Below are 18,459 nucleotides of genomic sequence, written 5' to 3'. Positions count from 1 at the left end.
CCTAAGGAACCCACAAGCCAGTGCCAATCCCTGGTGCTGTGCCTTCCTTGGGCACCTGGCCTGGCTGCATCTGCCATATGGCGAAGCTCTCTGGGAATCAATTCCTCAGGGACTTGACATCCCATTTCTTCTTCATTTAAAGACCCTTGTAATGACATTGGACCCACCAGAATAATGGATGAATTATAAATAACTTTTATTTTTGATGAGTGGAAAAGAAACATATGTTTTGAAATCATGGCCGTTAACATCTCTAAACCATGATTCTTTCCCTAGACAGTTATAACAATAACTAAAGGACTGCCACAGCTGACCCACCCGCTGGGTGTCTCCTCGAATTCCCATGTTGCAGTCCTAGCCTCCAGCCCCTCAGAATGCAATGGTATTTGGAGACAGGGCTTTTAAAGACGGAGACTGAAGCTCTTCAGGTGGGCCCTAATCCAGTCTGGTGGGTATCTTTTTAAGAACAGATTAGGACACGGACACTCACAGACAGGTCACCATGTAGTGCACAGATGGCACCTACAAGCCATGGAGAGAGGTCTCAGGAGAAGCCAATGATGCCGACACCTGGATTTCTGACTGCAACTTCTAGAGCTGCAAGATGATAAACTTCTGTTCTTTAAGTCACTCGGTCTCTGGTGCTTTGTTGCAGGCAGCCCTAACAAACTACAATAGCACCCATTTCTGGAAACCTGGTCCCTGTTCTAAAAGCAGGCTAGACATTTTTGTGCCTGTCCCCAACAGGGGATGGCAGGGAGTCTGGTGAGAAGAAAATCTCCAGTCACCATGCCCAGCCTCATTTGTTCTGGGAGGTCATCATGCTGTTCCCTCCAGAGGTGTGAAGGGGAAAATAGGGGTGGGGCTAAGGTGGCACCTCCCCTGGAGGACAGATTTGGGATGCCCAGTCCTTCCTCAGGAATCTCCTACTCCAGCTAGAGAATGAAGGAGCTGTCTCTCTCCTGTGGTCCTTGGGTGGAGGTGTCTGAGGCAGGAGAGTCAGGGGTCCTCCCCTCTTCATCCTGGAGTGGGAAGAGGTTGCTTCTAAGGTGCTTCCAACCATCAAGAAGTGCAGGCTGCTGCTCACTTCTTAACAGATACTCAGGCTGCATCACACATCATATGACAATACTCAGATTTCAAGGTGGTTGAGATAACTGAGAAGCATCCAGCAGGTGGGATGCAGTGGTGCTTGTGGTCATGGCAGCTCCATGACCATGGCTTGGCTCCCAGCTCTGCAGGCTGGTGCAGTTGCATGCTCTGAGCATGGAGCTGGTGAGACCGTGGTTAAGTGGATAGAGCCCCCTAGCAGAGCCTCGGCCAGAGCAGGAAGGTGGGCTCCCAGCAGATGGTTGCCCAGAAATGCAGCAGGGCTTTGTGTCCACTGAGCTGCCCACAAGGTTTCAGGGTTTGAGTGTTAGATTTTGATCCCAGCTCTGCTCAGGCATAGCTGCCTTATTCAGCACAGCAACCAAGCTGATGACTTTATAGCAGAGTAGCTTGGCCTGTCACCCTGTCAGGCAGGGTTTGCGTTTGTCTCTCCACTGCAGAGAGGACAAGGACATTTTTGCAAGCCCTGGCTTCAATCCCTTCTCTTCCACCTCCCTGGGGTCATTTTCCTGATAAACAAAGGTTTGCTCTTCATTTTTTTTTCTGCTTCTCATTATATTTCAGGTTGCTTCTCCCTCATGTACTTGTTTTCAGATTAATATAAAGATGCAGCTTTGTTTCAGGAGGTGTACAGTGATCCCGAATCTGCAGTGATGACTCCAAGACTGTCTGTGGATGTCTGAAACCACAGGTACCACCAAACCCCACATAGACTGTGTTTTTTCCTCCAAGTACATACCTAGGATTAAGTCTAATTTATGAATGAGGCACAGTAAGAAAATAACAATATTAATAAAATAGAATAATAAAACAAATATAATAATAATAATAGTAATGATATAGAACAATTATAATAATACACAGTTATAAGAATTATGCAAAGTGTATGAGTTGTTTTTTTTTTCTGTATTTGTATCCATATGCTGTTTGTGGACTGTAGTTGAAACTACAAAAACCAAGGATAAAGGAGGACTACTGGATGAAAATTTAATCCTGGGCCTATACTAAATGTTCAACTCATCTTGAATTATTTTATTTCATAAAGTAGGTTTCTATTATGAAGTCATATTGAAGGTCTCCTCTTCTGGAAATTGCTTGTAATTCCTCCAACCAGCCTCAAACCTTTTTCTTTATACATTGTAGTCTGTCCTTTTCTGAAACTTTCTCCTTTTTTCAATTCTGAAAAACTGCTATCATCCTTCCTGGCTCAGGACAGATACCCCCTCCTCCAGGAAGCCTTCTCAGCCTGCACCCAGCAGCCCTGGTTCTACCCCGTCCTCTCTCTTCCACATTCTGCACATTCTAGCTCTGCCCCAGCCACTGACCCAGGCTTGGCTGTGTGGCTCTCTCTCCAGAGGATGCGACTCCTTAGACAACGGCTCTCTCCTCTGTCACCCTGCCTGGCCCAGAACCTTGCACACAATAGAGAGTAGTTTGTATTTTGAAAGAGTGGGTTGATTTAAAGCAGAGCAGGCATTTCCTTGAGGGATTTTCAGTGTGCAGGAAGCCTCTGTCTTCCCCAGGACCTGATATCCAGTGCCCTCCTGATCTAGTCCTTCCCAGCCTGGCCTTCAGGCACCTCAGGGTTGGACCCAGCTGCCCCTCCTCTCTGTGTCCCCCACATTTTACCTCCTCTGCAGACACACCATTTGCATCTTCAATCTTCCCTCAGCTGGCCTTTGGCAGGAAGGTCCTCACCCTTCCCCGATCCTAGACTTTTCCTTTTAAAGATCCATTAGCTCCAACTTTTCCTCTAGGACTATCTCAGCCAGGTTGTTCTCTTTTCTTTTAACCTCAGTTGATTTTTACTGACAATACCCCATTCTTTCCTTAAACATTTTTTAAATTGTAGGTGGACACAATACCTTTATTTTGTTTATTTCTATGCAGTGCTGAGGATCAAACCCAGGGCCTCACATGTGCTAGGCGAGGGCTCCACCACTGAGCCACAACCCCAGCCCAATACCCCATTCTTTAGAGTGATGCTTTCTTTCCTGAAGTAAAATGCTTTCTCCAGGTTTACTGACATTTGATAGAGGTCAGAGATTGCATCTTACATTGCATCTTACATTAATAAGTTGACTATCTGTTAATCAACCAATCACTTGGAGATCACAATAGGCGCTGCCTTGCTCCAGGCCCTGGGAGCAGCAGGGACCACGATATGAAGGTCCCAGCCTTTGTCTCTGTACCCTCAGGGAGGACTGAGAGCAGCCTGGAAAGGTATGGGCGCTTATAAACATATTGGTTGCTGAGGTATTTCAAGGGCAGACTCATTTAAACACAGCTAGTTCACCAACTAGACTGTCTTCTCATTCTTGAAAGAACTCATAGAAGTGCGCAGACACTGGTGCAACTTGCTTTCACTTGAAAAACCAACTACTTTGAGGTAAATTCACATACAACAAGATGCACCCATTGAGTAATGATAAATACATACAGCCATGTAAACACCACATGAATCAAGATGAAAAACTTTTTATCACCCCAAAAAGGTTCCCTTCTGCCTCATCTGCAGATAACCCCACCTTTCCCACAGTCCTTGGTAACCACTGATTTGCTTTCTGATACCATGAGTTAGATTTGCCTTTTTTCAGCAATTCACATATATTTTGTGATTGCATAAATGCAATCCCACAGCTTATATTCTTTCGTGTGCTTCCTGCTTTTTGTGTTTGAGAAATATCCATTCTATTGCATCCATCAATAGTTTGCTCCTTTTGGTTGCTGAATCTAATTTCATTGTTGTGATATGTCTTCTTTGATGGATATCTGCCTCATATCCTGATTTTGACTCTTTATAAAGCTGTTATGAATGTGTTACTGGAGTTCTTGAAGACCCTAGCCCCAGGGTGTCCCAACAGATCAGACTGGGCCACCAATATGCTAATCAAAGACACAGGCAGTGGTGAAGGGCAGGAAAGCAGTTTTAATCAGTGTGGCCACCCCAGGAAGAACAGGTGTAAGGGTACAGTGACCATAGGTCTTCTTCAAGGCGTTGACAGAAACCTGGAGGTTTGATAAAAAAGGCAACAAAATCAAGTATTGGGGGTTTGAATGGGGGTTCTCAGAGATGGCAAAGTTCATCTTGCTCATGTCATGTCCTGATTGATCATTATCTCAGAACTGGTTCTATGAGGTGGTCCTTATCATTGAGGGGGGCAGTCAGTACACATGGGGTGATTGCTCCTGCTGCACAGGGCAGCCTCAGTTCCCATGGGGGGTAATTGCTCCCATTTAGTGGAATGATCTCATCAGTCATGGTCTGTCTGTGAGGCTCTGCTGTCCCTAGAACCCAAATGGCTGCAGGTTTAGGGAAGTGGCAGAATACATATAAGAGCCACTCATGGCGTCTGCAGTTGAACGTCCCTGAAAATCTTGAAAACACCTTACTCTTCTCTTGGTGTCCTCAGTCTTGAAGGGAGACAAGATAGGTTAGATAAATGTAGGGCTTTTGGTTGCTGAATCTAACTTGTATTCTACTCCTGGAGTGATTAACTAGACTTTGTGCAGAACAGAATGGGGACGTGGTCCAAAGTTTAAGATAATAAATGCAAATTGAAAGCAGAGATGCCGGGGATGGCGATGTGGCTCAAGTGGTAGCGCGCTCACCTGGCATGTGCGGGGCACTGGGTTCGATCCTCAGTACCACAGAAAATAAAATAAAGATATTGTGTCCTCCTAAAACTAAAAAATAAATATTAAAAGAAAGCAGAGATTCCAAGCTTTATCCTACTTGTAGTTACTCTTTGGACATTGAAAGTCCAAAGAGTGAAGAGTCAGTGCTTTTATCAAAAGTGGCTTCTAACTCTGTTACCCACACACATCTTTTTATGAATGCATTCTTTCATTTCTCCTGGGTGAATATCTAGGTGTAGGATAGTGAATAATATGGTATTTCCATGCTTATGTTTTTGAGAGAAATTGCCAAACTGTTTTCCAAAGTAGTCATATCATTTTAGTCTAATGTGAGAATTCTGGTCACTCTGTATTTTTACCATGAGTTGGTATTGTCTTTTTAATTTGACCTATTTTAATAAGTACCATGTGGATGTATCTTACTGTGGCATTAATCTGCATTTGCTTATTGACTTAAGTGTGTTTTTATGTGCTTAATGACCACCCATATATCATCTTTTAAGATTTATACGTCTATTTAGCTGGGCACAGTGGTGCTCGCCTATAATCCCAGTGGCTCGGGAGGCAGGGGAATTTTGAGTTCAAAGCCAGCCTCAGCAAAAGCAACTCAGTGAGACCCTGTTTCTAAATAAAACACAAAATAGGGCTGAGGATATGGCCCAGAAGTCAAGTGCCCCTGAGTTCAAGCCTGGTTTCCCCGTTCCCAAAATTTATTTATGTAAATAAATGTTTATTTAAATAATTTACCTAATTTCTAATTAGATTTGTTACTACAAAATGTTAAGTTTGCTTTGTACATGTAGATATGAGCTCATTGTCAGATATCTGTATTGTGAAATGTTTCTCCATCGTAGGTTTATTCAATACATTTTTACCACTCTACACAACAAAGTATAAACCCAATCTTATCTAAAGTGCAGCAAAGTTACAAAACTCAAAATAAATTTTATAGTACTGACTGTATAATAAGAGAGAGAGAGAGAAAAAAAACACAATGTACACGTGGCCAAGGTATCCTGCAGGACCACCGTGAGTGGCAGTCAGAACAGGGGGCTCTGTAATAACCTCACGGAGCTGGCTCTCACCTTGCTCAGCAATCTCAGAGAGTAAGGGATATGTGGGGCCGTGGGCTGTGGGAGGACATGGAAAGACAGAACCATTTATAGCAACTAACAGGTGGGGGGACCACCCAGAGGCTGGAAGAGAGCTCAGGCAGGAGTGAAAAAGGCCAGGCCTAATAGGAGTAGCGGCTTGGTCCCTTTCCTGGGGACGTAGCACAGCAACAGCAAGGGCACAACCGGGTTTGCCAGACTGGCTCAGGTCTTCTGTGAAGAGACGGGGCCACACTGCCACCTGGAAGCTTGCTGGTCCCTGCAGGCTCTGCCACTGAACAGACTTTGGAACAGGCATGGGTGAGATTTCTAGCCAGAAAACTGCAGGCCCCTCCATGGGCACAGCCCTGATCCATCAGCACTTCTGCAGCCAGAACCAGCCTGCAGAGGAAAGGCCTCACTGCTGCCTTTGACGCCTGCCCCAGTGCGGGGGGCTTTCCTGCTGACCCTCCTGTGGCTAGAAAAGTGACACAACTCAGCTGGGTGGAACGTAAAGTATAGAGGAGCTCCCGAGGCCCTGTGTATTGGGAGGAGTTGGAACTGGAGCGACTTCTTTGGGGGCGGCAGCCGGGAGAGCTGGACCACCTGCGCACGGGGACATGCGTGACCCCCTCCTCATCCATGGGAGTGAGCTAGGCCACTGGCGGTGGCTGCAACATTTTCTGGGGAAGGCTGAATAGCCGGGGGAGGGGGGGAGGGTGTAGGGGTGGCCTAGGCCAGGGGGCCAGCACAGCGGTAGCAGTGGTCTCCTGGTCATCGATTTGTCCTCCATGCACGCCCTTCACTGCCTTCTCAGCTCCCCTGGATTCTGCAGCTCCCCAGATGCGTAGCCTTTGAACAGGTAAGGACGCAGCCTTTCTACAGGCACGTCGATCATTTTAATTTTTCCATAAGTGGAAAATACCTCCATGATGTGATCCTTGGTCACATTCCCGATGAGCCTTTCAGTGTGCGCTTTGCTGGGCTTAGGGGAAGGGCTCCGCCTTTGGTTTGGATTTGGAGCCTTAGCGCCGCCTGCTGTCACGTCTGCGCCTAGCAGGTCTGGGAGACCCGGAGGTGCTGCGGGACCGAGCTGCTGTGGGACTGGAGCAGCCGGACGCGCTGGAGCTTTGGAGCAGCCTGCTGCGGAGGAGGAGCTGGCGCCCTGCCTGAGCCTGTGCTGCCGCTGGATCCCGAGCTGAGGTGCAGCTGGACCGAGACCTGGTGCTGCTGCCTCCGTGGCAAGCCCTGCGTCTCTCCCGAGCCTTACCCCGGCCTTGGTCCTTCTTGCTGGCTCCTTAGTAGGTGGTCCCCTGGTCTTTCCAGTTATCCCTAGGAGAAGGGGCCCTGGCGCTGAACTTTTTCTTATTTTCCTTGACTCTAGCAAGCTCTTCTTTTTCACTCCTGATAAATCCATTCTCCCCTTGAGGTGCTCAAAGCGGCAATGGCGGCCTCACTTATCTAAACTCTCACTTCTAACGTGAGTCTGAGAAATGATCCCTAATCGATTGCAATTTCAGCCAAACAGACGCGTCTTCCCGCAGCGCCACTCCTCCTGCTCTCCTTAGCTGCTCCCTAGTAGTGTCTTTTAAAAAGAAATTGTTTTAATTCATTTGGTTTTCTCTAATGGTTAACATTTTTTTTTCTGTTTCATTAAAAAAAAAAAAAAATCACTGCTTACCTCAACCGACTCGTGAGGACTTTTTCCTGTTTCATTTTGAGAACTTCATAGTTGTAGATTAGATTATAGTCCTAGATTAAATTTAGGCCTGTCATACTTTTGAACTAATTTTTGTGGGTTCTGTCAGGTTCCTGGGGATGCTGTAACACATGACCACAAAGAAGAGGGCTCCTAACAACAGACACTTACAGAGGCCCAAAGCCTAAATCAAGGTGTTGTCCTCAGTCCTCCTGACCTCTCCAGCTCCTGGGCTGCAGGAGTTCTCCGACTTGTGGCAACGCAACTACAGGCTTCACTCTCTTCTTTCCACGGCTTTCTCTGAGTTTCTCCTCTCTTGTCTGTGTCTCCTCCTCATCTTGTAAAGACCCTTGTCATTGGATACACAGCCTCCCCCTGATGATCTCATTTGAAAGTCCTGATTTTATTACCTCTGCAAAGACCCTTTATCTGAGCACAAGGTCTCTTTTGCTAGTACTGGAGCCCATGACTTAGATGTCTGTCTTGGGGGATCACAATCCAACCTCTTACATACATGATGGGAGAGGAAGTTTGTAGGTCGTTATTTTTATATTTGGATTGTCAGTTATTCTATTGTTGTCTGTTCAAAAACCATCCATTCCCCATTAAATCATCTCAGAATCTTTTTGGAAAATCAGATGACCATTTGTCTGTGGATCTATTTCTGAGTTACCTCTTCAATTCCACTGGTCTGTCTGCCAACCTCCATGCTAATACCCCACTACCCTGATTACTGTAGCTTTAATTACCCTTTCATCCCTGAGATCAGGTAATATAAATCCTTAGTTCTGCAAAAATCATTTTGGCTATTCTAGGTCATTTGAATTTCCATATGCATTTTACAATCAGTTTGTTAATTTTTACCAAGAAAAAAAGCCTGCTGGGATTTTGATCAAGATTGTATTAGATTTATAAGCTAATTTCGGTTAAAAAAAGACATAACATTGAATATATAATTTGTCTCTAGTTAGTGGAATCTGCTTTCTATTCATAATGTGAGCTGCTTCCCTCTGCTACACTCTTCCACCATGATGTTCTCCCTTAACTCAAGCCCCAAGGAATGGAGCCAGCTGTCTTTGGGTTGAGACATCTGAAACTGTGAGCCCTCAACTAAAGATTTTCCTTCTCTAAAGTTGTTCTTGTCAGGTCTTTCAGTCACCACAGTGAAAAAAAAGCTGACTAAAACAGGAAGTTAATCAGCACAGCTTTGGGTTTGCACATTCCTGCATGTATGTTGAAATCCTGACTTAGATCCCATGGCTGACCAGCAGGCATAGCATGCCCTGTTTATGTGAAAATTCTCTGGACTATTAATACCAACCAATCCAGAAGCAATTAGCACTTCTCCTTTTGCTCTGACCTCTTATCCCAAAGCTTTCTGTGATTTGCATTATCCCACCTCCTAATCTACAGCCAATGGAGGTTCAAGGTGAACAATTTGTTTTCCTTCCCCAAAGTTGCATAATAAACACACACTTGGCTCTTTGGTCTAGTGGACATTGCTGAAATTGCAATATGGCCTTGCTGATGTGGACCTTGTGCCAGGATCTGGTCCTTTTTCATGATAGCCTCTGTAATGGCTCTCTAATGGCCCTTTTCCTTAATATATCCTTTATCTCATGAATTTTAGTTTAACAGTAACTATTGACAGATCTTTTCCCCCCTGCATGTAAGAAATTAATGATATGAAGATTGAATAAAATTAACCAATAGGCTGTTGATGTAGGGCAAGGGTTCAGTTGTAGAATATTCTGGCTGCAGATAGGGCAGTGTAGTGTCCAAGTCTGTGTCCAGGGGAGGGCAAGGAAGGGCTGCATCCTGGCTGGTTGTGTAACCCCAGGTGGGTGCTTCTTGGAGAACAGGGTCTCCAGGCAGTAGAAAGGCTGCTAGAAGCTGAGAGGTAGGGAGAGTTTCCTCATGTCCACTGGTTAGCATGAGAAGGAGCTGGTCAGTGGGTTGATGGGACGTGAGTTAAGTGAGTTTGAGAGGATGAGCGGACTTGGTTCTTCACACAGAAGCTGGAAGACCAGGTCCCTGTGGATCCTGGGGGTCTCCAGAAAAGAGATGTCTCCCACATAGAGGGACTGTGGGTAGACTTTCTGTCAACCATCCCCTCTCAGCCTATGGTGATGAATCCTGGCTATGGATGCCCTCTATGGGGACTTGCCAATGACATTGCCTAGTTAAAGCCAAGAAACTTTCTCAGAGTTGGCATGTGGCTTCAGAAGGTACTTATCAAGGACCTGTAGCCTTAAGGTGCTAGAATCACAATGCAGGGTCAGGGAGCAAGGAGGACATGATGGTACCCACAGTCTTGATCCTTGCATAGCACTTCATCTGCCAGTTGGCTGGTAAAACCAATGGTAAACTAATCACACCCACAAGAAATCAGACATTGCTGACAAGACGCCTGAAATACAGATTTATAACCCACCAGGAACAATGCACCTTGCCCTAATATGGAGATATCCCAAGACATATTACAAGAGCCATAGGGGCCAAGAGCATGGTATTGGCCTTAACACAGATACACAGACCCATGAGATGGAAGAGAGAAACCAGAAATAAACCCATGCATCTATAGCCAACTTCTTCTCAACAAAGGTGCCAAACACATACCTTGGAGAAAGGACAGTCTCTTCAACAAATAGTGCTAAAAAAAAACAAAACTGGATAATCACATGCAGAAGATTGAAGTTTGACCTCTATTTCTTACCCTGTACAAAAATAAACTCAAAATTCATCAAAGACTTTATGTAAGACCTAAAACTCTGAAACTGCTAGGGGAAAATGTTGTGGAAAGTCTAAAATTTTGCCACTGTCAGAAATTTCCTGGTTAGGACCTCAAAAGCATAGGCAACAACAACAACACAATAAAAAAGGTGAAAAAAATGACAAATGGGATTACTTTACACTGAGAAACTGCACAGCAAAGGAGGCAATCAACAGAGTGAAGATAACCATCAGAGAGGGAGAAAATCTTTGCCAGCGAATGACATTCAGAATATATCAAGAACTCAAAACAACTTAACAAAAAACAAATAAACCAGTAAAAATGGTAAATGGTCTGAATAGACACTTCTTTGAAGAAATACAAATGGCCAATAAATATATGAGAAAATAAATGCTCAGTATCTTTCACTATCAGGAAAATGCAAATCAAAATTATGAGATTTCATTTTATCCAGGCTAGAATATTATAACAAAATTAGCAAATACTGACTAAAATATGGAGAAAAAGTAATGTTTATATACCTTTTGTGGGAATGTAATTTATATACCCACTTTGGAAACAGCTTGGAGGCTTGTTAAAAACTTGAAAATAGAACTTTCATATGACTCAGCTATCCCAAAATTGAGTATTTATCTAAAGGAAATTAAGTCAGTATATAAAGATATCTGGATATCTATGATTATTGTGGCACTGTTCACAATAGCTATGATAAAGAATCAACTTAGGTGTCCATCATCAGGGAAATGGATTAAAAATTGGCTACATATATGTGTGTGTATATGTGCAGGTACGTATGTATACATGTACACATGTATAGGTGTACGTGTATGAATAATTGTATATACATACATATTTTATATAGTGTATGCATGTAATATATACATATGATGGACTTTTATTTAATCATAAAGAAGAATGAAATTCTGTCATTTGCAGCAAAAAAAAAAGTATTGAAAGTAGAAAAGGGATTGCTAGGGATTGGAAAAGATGCTGGGGGAGGTGGTTTGAGGGTAATGCATGCATGTGTGAAAATACCACAGTGATTCTATTTCTTTGTACAATTATTATGTGATAATAATTATAGTAAAAATAAATATTTAAAATCTGGCTCCTCCAAAAATAATAAAATAAAATCTCAGCTCAGGGAGGAGCTAAAGCATCATTTCTACAATATGCATTCTTGTGAATTATATTAATGGACAAAGAGAAATAGACCAAGTCTCTAGAGTCCAGATACCCAAGAGCACTCTCATGAGCTTGTTGTTAACACCTTAACAAAAAAGTCCCTCAAGCCAATGAGAACTGTGCAAGGACTCTCTCCCCTGCCCTTTGGGAGATGTTGAGTGACCTTCACACCCGCAAGATGCCAGCACTCTGCAGGTGCCCTTGATGTATTTGATGACAGACAGAGGGGACCCCAAAGAGAAGCTGCTGCTTCACAAAGGGGACGGGTGTGTGTGAAATGTCCCTCCCTGGAAAGAAAAAGGAAACACTTCAATAAGGGTGAAATCTCTGGCTCCATTCCAAAATCCAGTACAGAGAAAATGTCCCTCAAATGTATTTTCTGCCAAGTGCCACCACGGAGACTCACCTTCTGGGGGAGCTACTGTTGCAGCATTGCTGACTGTACACGGGTTACCTGGCCCCTCCTGTTTGCTCTTACTGTATTTTAAAACCATGGTGAGCAGATGACCCCAGGAGTTCGCTTAGCTACCTCCCTTCTCCTGTTCTTCATTAGGTCTCCACCTGCACATGTTCCTCTAGGATCAAAGTTTGGGATTTGCTAACAATATTGTACATTGCATTCTGGTGGATATTTCACATTCTATTTTATGAACAAACTAAGAGACAAACAGAGCCAAGAGCTCTTTGGAGTTCAAATCCATAAAAATTAAGACAAAATTAATCAAGTGCTCATATGCCCTAATTTACATACAGGTTAAGCATCCCCAATTTGAAAACAAAAATAGAAAATGATCCAAAATGTGATATTTTGTGAACATTATAGTATGCTCAAAAATTTTTAGATTTTGGAACTTTTTAACTATCAGATTTTTGAATTAGGGATGTTCAACTGGTAAAATCTGTGGAAATATTCCACAATCTGAAAATCCTGAAATCTGGAACAATACTTGTCCAGAGCATTTCTAATAACAGTTATTCCACTGTTTTTGCCAAAACAATTATTTTCTCACATTAATGTCTGTGCCATTTATCACCTGTTTTTACTGAATTAAAAGCTAAAAGTCAATTTGTATCAAGCAAATCAATGAGATTTTTAAAATACAAATTTGATTTTATTTTACTAGTTTTATTTTTATTTTTTCATTTAAAATCATAGGCATATGACAGCGATTCAGAAAATAATTCCTTGTTGTAAAAGGCTGGATTCTACTTGATAATTATAGGATAGGAGGCCCGGGCCAAGTGTGAATGGGCTGTCACGTATTTTCTCCTAAGGATGAGACTAGGGCACGACAGTCCCCAGGCTGCGAGGACCCTGTATGGTGTACTCAAGTTGAAGCGCTCACACACCGCTGTCCGGGGACAGCAGGGGGCTTGTTGTATATAGTAGGCATAAAACCTACAAGCAAACTAACTTTTTTGTGGGGGCTCGGGGTTCTGGAGATGGAACCCGGGGCGGGGGTGCCACATCCCCAGCCTAGTTATTTTTAATTTTTTTATTAGGGTCTCAGGAGGTGGCTTCCAGTCTCTAAGTTGCCGAGGCTGGCCTCGAACCTGCCATCCTCCTGCCTCAGATTCCTGACTGGCTAGGATTATAGGCCTGCACCACTCTGCCCGGCTCGTCTAACTAGCTAGACAGTGTGAAATTGTGAAGTCCGTACGGAAATCAAGCAGATCCGTTCTGAAGATTGTAGAAGATAGTGTCACCGTCCACATTCATGGTTTTGGTCTCCCAGGCGAGATCTGAAAATATGAACGTAATGGGACTAATTGTTAAACTAAAATAATTTTGTCCTAAACCTGTCTCTATACTTGCACGAAGGCTGTCCCAAAGGGGCCTCCGTACCTAGTGCACTGTCACCTAGCTTGCTATGCACATAAACTGAAACCCAATTAACGGTAGGCATTCGCCTGTAACCCAGCAACTAAGTCTCTGCCAATCACAGCAGGGCAGCTTAGTCAATCACGTGCTGTGGGCTGATCTGACCATGCGCATATGGTCAGAAGCTGACTGCAGCCAATCAGGTGGTTTCAGTATGGCGCTTCCTTCTCTCTGGCGGTGAGTGTGATCTGCACAGGTGGCGGGGTTAACCGTCTGTGATGCCAAGTGCAACCTGGTGCTAGAACCTTTTTCCTTTCTTTCTTTAGGCAAGCTTTGTTGAATTAAGTTTTGTCACTTTTTTTTAAAACAATTCCCATCTAGGAACCAGCTGTGAGTGGTAACCAGCCTGTGTTCCTTCTGGCATTTGGGAGAACTCAAACACTATTTTCTGACCATCTTTGAGCCACCTGGGAGTAGAAAGCTGTAGTACCCAGAAACAAGAAGAGGCTGCCTTTGGAATAACTGCTTTCCCTCCACAGGGTCCAAAGTTAGACCACAGCTTGAGAGCCCTGGGGTGGGGAAAGAGAGGGTGACAGCAAGGGTACTACTTGATGAGGTGGTCCAGGTGGAAAACTGTGAGGACCAGCCAGAGGAATTACAAGAGCGAGGCCCAGGAAACCCCAGGGAATGCCCATGAAGGAGTCCCCTCTGAACGCATGTCTAGTTCAGATAGAATCCTTGTGGGCACAGGGAAGAGCAGCACCATCAAGTGATATTTTCTTGCTCTTTTACTCCAGGGTAGATGCTGGACTTGATGTGGTCAGAGACAAGATCCCTAGGCCCATCTAGTGGAAGAGGTAGGTGTACCAAATGCAAAGGGAGAAGTCTACCTGCGGCTTACTGGCCTGGCAATTCAGGATTCCAGCAAGCCTGGCTGTTTCTGAGAGAGAAATTTCGGGTTTCATGCAGTGTCCTGTTTTGACTATGAACCTGAGACTGACAGAGTAATTACTGCAACCAGACCTCATTCTGCCCCTGGAGAGAACCAGTGGAGCAGGTAAGCCATGGGGTCCCTAGATTTCAACCAAGGGCTGAAGCAGGTGTGCCTATGCAGTGTGGAGAGAACAAAGTCAGTTTTGAAGATGTCCATGAGTGCAGCTTGTTCACAGTCAAAGCAGCAGTAACTGGGATTAGAGAAAATAGTCCTTTAATGCCAAAGTAAATTAATAGAAACCCACAAAATACTATGTTCAAAAATGAGATTTGAAAAGTTACTTGAAAGAATATTCCTTTTTTCCTCAGAACTGTAAATCTCTAGTGTGTATTAAATGTTAGCTTTTGTGCTAGAAAATGAATTGCTTAATTCTGGAAGCAATATACCACAATTCTGTGTACTTTATTCAACAAGTAAATGTTAAGTTGGCAATTATGCAGTAAAAATAAAAACAATGATGATATCAAAGTCATCCAGTAGGAATTATGCAAAGTGTTTTAGTATTGTAACTCATTTCCTCTTCACTACAATATTATTAACATTTATTCTCATTTTAGGAAGTGATGTTGGAGACACTGAGGGACTTGCCTAAGTCATAGACCTAGAATGTGGAAAGTTTCACTCCAGGGACCACAGTGTACAAAGGAAATTCGTGCACCTTATGAAGTTTTTCTTGATGTTGGAGATAGGTATGTAAAGTGTTCTTAGCAACAGATTTACGGCAGGAATATAGAAGGGTGATTGGATAGTCTTTCTTGAAAAGTTTCAGTAGGATTCCTGAGCTGAGAGACATCTGTGTGGTCAAGTGGTTGTTGGCGTAAACTGGTAGAGATTGTGACAACATGAGGGAGCAGGTGGCAGCAATTTCCAGTCCTGGACAAAGGGGGGAAGGAAGAGCTGTAGACATAATGAGAGTGAATGAGGGTGAGAAGAGCTAATGCACAAAAATGATCAGACTGCAGGGCTGTGCCAGCCATGTTCCCTAGAGAGAGCTTAGCATTTTCTAATCCCTATTCACTGTGGCTGGCACAGCATTATTTTATAGATTTCTGGACGTTAGATTCACCTGTGTGGTTTGTGTAACTGTGGTTCCAAGGGAGTGAGAAGCATGGGCCATGTGTTTATGGGGAGATAGAGGTTCTGATCAGGATTCCCCAGCCCAGGGAGGGGCGCCCTAGCAGACCTCTGAGTAATCACAGAGACCTGCATCTGTTTGGAAAATGCAGCAATCCACATGGGCCCAGAAATAATTACAGCAACTGATTGTGTTACAAGAATGGTTGTGAATGTGACCAATTTTAGAGAACACAGTGGGAAGCCATAGGGACTCTCTGGAGCTAGATGTGTCCTACTGTTAAGGTGGTGAGAAGGACAGAAAGTGTAGCTGTGTCTGGGAAAACTTGGAGAAACTTCTTCCTGTGGGAGTTATTTACAAGTCAAAGTGCTTGACATTGTCAACAGCATTGTAGTCTATGAAGGGGAATTGTTCCTAGAGGTAGCAATGTAGAACGCCTCCCTGTTTTTGTTTGGATTTGGTTTTGCTTATTTGCAAAAGAGCTTTTTCTCCTGGAGTATGAAGAAGGCATCACATATTTTACCACTCCAGATTGTATTCTGGAACGCCTGATTTGTTGAAGTCAGTGTGAACCCTGTGTTAAATAAACGTCTATTTCAAAACTGAATTTGCAATAGATTCTAAATGTCATTTAGAGAGTCTTTCATCTGTGGATTTAAAAAGTCACTTCAAGCTGGACATGGTGGTACACCCCTGTAATCCCAGCTACTCAGGAGTCTGAGGGAGAAAGTTTGCAAATTGGAAGCCAACCTATGCAATTTATCAAGATCCTGTCTCAAAATGAAATTAAAAAGGGGCTTGGGCTGTAGCTCAGTGGTAGAGCACTTGCTTGTACTAGTCCCTGGATTCATTCTCTAGTTACTGCAAAATAAAACAAATTATTTGCAGCAAAATGTTTTGATGTGAAAAAATTTGAAAACAAATGAGATATATTTTTGTTATTTTCTCTAATACCTAACTTTTTGGTTATCTATTTCTTGGTATGTATAAAAATGCTAAAACATCTATAAGGTTTACAGTAGATAAATCTTATGAAAATAAAATACAGATGGCCATAAAGTCTGTAGTGTAAATGTCTTTGTAATGGATTGAATCCCCTGGTTTACTTCTTCTGGATAAAGTTCTGGGTTTCTGCCATGAAAATTGGACACAGATCATCGGTATGACTTGTGGCAGATGCATATGCAGTGATGGATGAGAATATTGTTTTATTGCAATCTGTTCTTTGTTGTTTTGCACAACTAATTAAACTATGAGTTGCTACTGAGGGACAACACATTCAGAATGTCATAGTAATTAACTATTTGTTATGAATGTTTGTCTGTGTTCAGGCTTTACAAGTGCCTCTAAAGATTGAGGAGTAATTACTTAATTTAACCCTGTTAAAAATAAATTTGAGGGGCTGGGGATGTGGCTCAAGTGGTAGCACGCTTGCCTGGCATGCGTGCGGCCCGGGTTCCATCCTCAGCACCACATACAAAGATGTTATGTCCGCCGAAAAAAACTAAAAAATAAATATTAAAATTCTCTCTCTCTCTCTGTCTCTCTCTCTCTAAAACAAATAAATTTGAAAAGCATACAGTATTCTTGGTAAAATATTTTCTGTATAGAATTTTTCCTAATTTGTTTCCTGTTGATCTGATAACCTAAACTTACCCTGTAGAGTTTCACTATAAAAAAACAAATAGTCCAATAGAGAGTACTAGAGGACATTCATGATCATATTGCTTCATTTTGTGATTTGATGACATTATAAGGGAGTACAGTAGAAAATTAATAGGTATAACTTTGTAATTATGTTGAAGGGGATTTCTTGTTGAAACAGACTTAAAGAGCTTTGCGACAGCTCTGCTCTTTTTAATGAAAGGAGTGTGATGTTTTTATCATGATGGATAATCTGAGAGACCCGACCAGTGACATGCTTGACAGATGTCTTTAAAATAAATGAGACAAGAACAGTGGGTTGCTCATGAGTGATAAGAAGTTTGCAGTCTTACCAATTGCATCTTTTGGAGCTGAGGTTTAAATAAATGAGACTTTTCATTATGGTTATTCTAATATAAATATGATTAAATATACAATTTTCTCAATTTGGGTGTTTAAATATTCCTCAGTAGTAGTTTCATTAGGCTCCATGTGTATCTCAAACATAGACTGATATATTTTGAAGGATTCTAAACTGTTTGAAGCAATGTGTCCTTTTCAGTCCTATAATGAATATATAACAGAACTTGACTGCCTGAGTCTTAGAAAATGTTCATCTCTTAGAATTCTTTTCAAAGTGAAATTTTCTATTTAGTTCATCAGTTTAAGCTATGTTCACTGAACGTTAATACTTTTGTTTTAGAAATGTGTAATATCATTTGAGGGTTTTAACCATATTTTAAGGAACAAAACATTATAACTACAGAGGATTAAAAATAGCCTTCCCAGAAGATAAAATAAGAATATTGCCAGAAATCTTATTTGTAAAAAAATCTTTCCATGATTCTTGTTTCACTTGAAAATAAAGCAGATTCTCCAAAGTTGACACTACCTGTTATGTGCAGAAAAATGTGCTAGTTGGACAGCTCCCTGGGAGTTGGAGTCAGTCCTGATGCCTGGTTGCTGGTTTATTTTTAGAGTCCGTTTGTTACAGGTCTTTATTGTGTTTCCAAAGTGGCCGACCATCTTGAATTCAGTTCTTATCTCCAATGACATAAAATGCGACACTGACACATTTGACTTGTTAATAACTAAAGCTGGACAAATAAGATGATTTATATCACTGAAGGTTGGCAGCATTCGTTTTTGTTTAAAATTTGTGAGTCTCTAACTGTGGGTCAGAGCTGAGGCTAGTGTAAACCTGCAGAGGGAGGAATTTTTCAGGTCCGCACTTGGAATCTGCAGTTCTTCTGTCCAGAGGCAACGGCATTACAAAGGAACAGAAGTTCCCGAGGATTTTCCCAGGCAGAGACGCCATCTGGGAGGCCACGTTGACAGTGTCTCAGTGTCTCAGGGGTCTGGGGGCAGGACAAGGCTGGTTGTGTCCCTCTTATGCTTCCGGTTGGCTACGTGGTTTCAGATTACTAGGGGGGAAGAATGGATGTGGGGTCTCTGTGAAAGGTTTC

General features: G+C 42.8%; 1 long non-coding RNA gene and 1 pseudogene across 2 annotated transcripts; one reads left to right on the top strand and one right to left on the bottom strand.

The window, feature by feature from the left end:
- Positions 1-3,366: 3,366 nt before the first annotated feature.
- LOC125615861 lies at positions 3,367-10,690 on the bottom strand (annotated as a pseudogene).
- Positions 10,691-12,525: 1,835 nt separating this feature from the next.
- LOC125615860 lies at positions 12,526-15,662 on the top strand. Of its 2 annotated transcripts, XR_007346452.1 has the most exons (4): positions 12,526-13,517; positions 14,078-14,137; positions 14,250-14,337; positions 14,832-15,662. It is a non-coding gene; the product is annotated as an uncharacterized LOC125615860 (long non-coding RNA). The 2 variants fall into 2 exon arrangements; XR_007346451.1 differs by lacking the exon at positions 12,526-13,517 and having other exon boundaries at positions 13,553-14,137.
- The last annotated feature ends 2,797 nt before the right edge of the window (positions 15,663-18,459 follow it).

The sequence above is a fragment of the Marmota marmota genome, unplaced genomic scaffold, assembly GCF_001458135.2.
Source record: "Marmota marmota marmota unplaced genomic scaffold, marMar, whole genome shotgun sequence".
NCBI classification, from domain to species: domain Eukaryota; kingdom Metazoa; phylum Chordata; class Mammalia; order Rodentia; family Sciuridae; genus Marmota; species Marmota marmota.
The sequence above is the reverse complement of the archived record's forward strand: the minus strand, read 5'-3'. Positions and strand labels throughout refer to the sequence as shown.